The sequence below is a fragment of the Orycteropus afer genome, unplaced genomic scaffold (assembly GCF_000298275.1).
Source record: "Orycteropus afer afer isolate SDZICR_OR568_19922 unplaced genomic scaffold, OryAfe1.0 scaffold00310, whole genome shotgun sequence".
Taxonomy (NCBI): domain Eukaryota; kingdom Metazoa; phylum Chordata; class Mammalia; order Tubulidentata; family Orycteropodidae; genus Orycteropus; species Orycteropus afer.
Window position 1 is genome coordinate 1,359,593 of NW_006921897.1, and position 3,425 is coordinate 1,363,017.

Below are 3,425 nucleotides of genomic sequence, written 5' to 3' on the forward strand. Positions count from 1 at the left end.
TCCGTGTGTCTCCTTTTTTGGTATTTTCATGCAAATTCTTCTGCTAGTTGGAGTTTAGTTCACTTTTGTATCCTTCCCTTCAAGGCTCAGGGGTCCAATATTATCTTCTGTGTCTGTGTTAATTGGTTTCCCTTTTCTTTGTTGAAGAGCGTCTGTGCAGTCCTTCTGCCTAGTCTGCCATCTTACCCGAACTCCCCCTGGTCCTTTTAAAATTCACAAATAGAAGTAAAAGTTCTGATCAAATTAGTCATATATCCTCTATCATCCTATCATCCTCTTCCCTTAGTTACATGTTCTCTTAGCAAAGTAGACTGTTTTTTCCTACTGTGTTAAAATGGCCAAAAGGCAGGTGATGCTGCAAGGGGTGTATGGAAAGAGGAAAAGAAGAAATGAAGGCCTATGGTAATACATGGCTGGAATAATCAGCCCTGGAAATATTGAGTTGACTCTACCTATTATGTATAGACTTTCTCTGCCACTTGGCAAAGAAATTCAATGTCAAATGCCAGGTTGCTACAAACGGGAACAAGAATGTGACTGAGCTTCTTGCCTTTAACTTCCACAAGTTTACCTAAATAAATATGAAACGATTCACAGCAAAGTCAAACAAAATTCTGAAGTACTGCAGGACTAATGACAGGTCTATATTACCTAACAGTAAAGAGAGTCAACCTGTGAAAGTGAAATTTGTTCAAAAAAGGAATATACCATTGTTGTGTTAACAAGTCTCTCTTACAATCTTTAGTTTTGTTGAAAGATCAGAGATGAAATAGAGTGGAACTGTCAAAAATAAAGCTTTTCTATGTTGATCTCTGAAGGGGCCCTAGTAGCACAAGTAGTTAAGTGTTCGGCCACTAACCAAAAGGTCAACAGTTCGAATCCACCAGCTACTCTGCAGGAGAAAGGCAAGGCAGTCTGCTTCTGTAAAGACGACATCCTTGGCAACCCTATGGGGTAGTTTACCCTGTCCTATAGGGTTGCTATGGAATCCACTTGATGGTGGTTATTGTTGTTGTTGTGTGCCGTGGAGTCAGACCCGACTCATAGCGATCCCTCCTTGGGTTTCCAAGGCAGTATCACTATGGAAGTAGATTGCCCCATCTTTCTTCCACTTGATGGTAGTGGGTTTGTTTTATTTTCTTATCTCTTGTGGTTACTATAGGTAATAACACGAACATATCACACAGGCACTTAACAAAATTAAAGTAGAGGGATGGAGATAGCTGTTACAGGACTATATTATGCAAATTGCTAGCCTAGTGGATTGTTGGCAAACCAGCCTGGAGTCCTAGACTCTCATTCAAGCCACTTTTCTTTTTTCATCACTATCACTATGTACTAAACCGTAAAAGTGAAACATAGAGATTTAAACTACTGTTATAGTGCAACCAGTCTTCCAAAGACATCTCCCTGTTTATTAACTAGATACTGGATTCTGGACCGGAAGGCCAAAATAGTCTTCTGTGATCACAACATCCTATGTGTCCTAGATACATGCTGGGTTCTGTTGTTTCGTTTCTTTGTCTAAAGCTCAGTTTGTTGTACACCTGTGTGGTATCAGACAGTTTATTGAGCAGGCCTACAAAGCCTCAGAAGATCTGCCACACATACATTCACATTGTACAAGAAAAGCAAATTCAGGTGATGCTGCAAGGGGTATATGGTTTAAGCATGATGGAATACTTAGTGACGTTGGTTATTACCTTTAAAGTAGTTAAGATAGACCCACAAGATTTACAATAAATTCTTAGGCGGTCCCCTGCCCCCCGGCCAAATGTGACAACTATTAAAATGGCAGGTGACAAATTAGGTAAAGGGATGCAGATGTGTTTCTGAGGAGGGGAAGATGACTTCTAGCTGGTACATGTGGATGCTAGGCCGGACTCTGATGGGCAAAAGCATCAATTTCTTAATGAGGCATGACTTGTGTTGAACAAGACAAACTGGGTCAAGCATTTGATGATGATTTTAAGGTACTAAGGGAACAATCACTGGCAGTCTTCACTCCACCCCAGTTACAAAAATTACCTGCCTTTTATCAACATTGCCCTCATGTCAGAGGAAACTCCAGCTGCTATGGAGTGTTGCCTACAGAGGAAGCTGTCTATAACTGGAGAACCGTAATTCTCAGTGCTGCAGACTATTATATGGAAGGAAACATTCATCCATCTCTGCAGAGTATCACTGAAAACCAGCTAGTACAACCTGCTGTTCTCCAGTGAAAGGGAGCATAAGGCAGGAAGAAGCTCCAACAGTTTGAATACCTTCATGAATCCCTGTGTAACCCCAACATGACATCTTGTATTCAGTGGGTACATAAAACCAAAGGCCTCTTCACAGTTTGTATCAAAAAACAAAGACTTGCGGGAGCTTGGGGGAAAAGAAAAGGCAACCAGGAGACCATGACTTTCAGAAAATGGCCAGAGCACTGAGGCATTATGGAAGAACTGGGGAAATTATCAAAATCTGGAGAAAGCTAACTGACCAGCCCAGTGAGGCCATTCTCCAAGGACTTTCTCCATCTTATTTCTTGGGGAAAGAGATCTACTCACAGTATGCCCAACCTGATCAAGAATATCTCAGTTTAAATAACTGGAATGCAAGTTACAATCATATGTATGGCAAGTACCATGAGCTCAGTTGCTCTGATTGCTAAATATACCCTCATATTTAATGGTTTCCTGGCATCAGAAATCTCTACCAGCTTCAGGAATTTTCTTTTAAAGCAAATATTAAAGAGAAATAAAAATCAGTTAACTTGTTGCTATCTTTTTAAAGTAGAATACAATCTATACTAATTGTTTTGATTACTTTGTGCCACTCTAACAGAAATACCACAAACAGATGGCTTTAACTAACAGGGATTTATTCTCTTAGTGTTTTGGAGGATAGAAATCCAAGTTCAAAGTGCCAGCTCTAGGGGCTGGGTGAAAGCCCCTCAACCTTGGGCTTCAGTTCTGCCTCTTGCTCCCGGCCCACTGAAGCTGGAGGCATCTCTTCACTCAGGCAGCTGCTGACTGCTGAGGCTGACAAACCCAAGGTTGACAAGTAAAAAAAGCACAGTCCCAAAATTATCAAATCACATGGCAGGCCACTAATTCAAGTCCATTAACAATCCCATGATTGGCAGACAACATGGCAAGCTGCTGAACAACAACTAGGCTATATGCAAGATTCAAGCATGCCAAAAGCTGCAGACCATTCCCAAAGCTTCTCCTTATATACTGGAAGCAGACCACATCCCTAAGGCAGTACTCATCTGCTCACGGTAGATGCCACTGTGGAGTTGACTGCCAGTCTCATCATGGAGAATAACTACATCCAGCTTCTCAGCCACTCAAAACCAGGCCCAGCCAAGATGACACATAATCTGAACTACCACATTAACATTGGTGGAAGAGTCTGCCAGTGGACAACATTAAAAT

General features: G+C 41.4%; 1 pseudogene; it reads left to right on the forward strand.

Annotated features, from left to right (window-relative positions):
* The first annotated feature begins 1,919 nt into the window (after positions 1–1,919).
* LOC103206282 lies at positions 1,920–2,656 on the forward strand (annotated as a pseudogene).
* Positions 2,657–3,425: the final 769 nt, after the last annotated feature.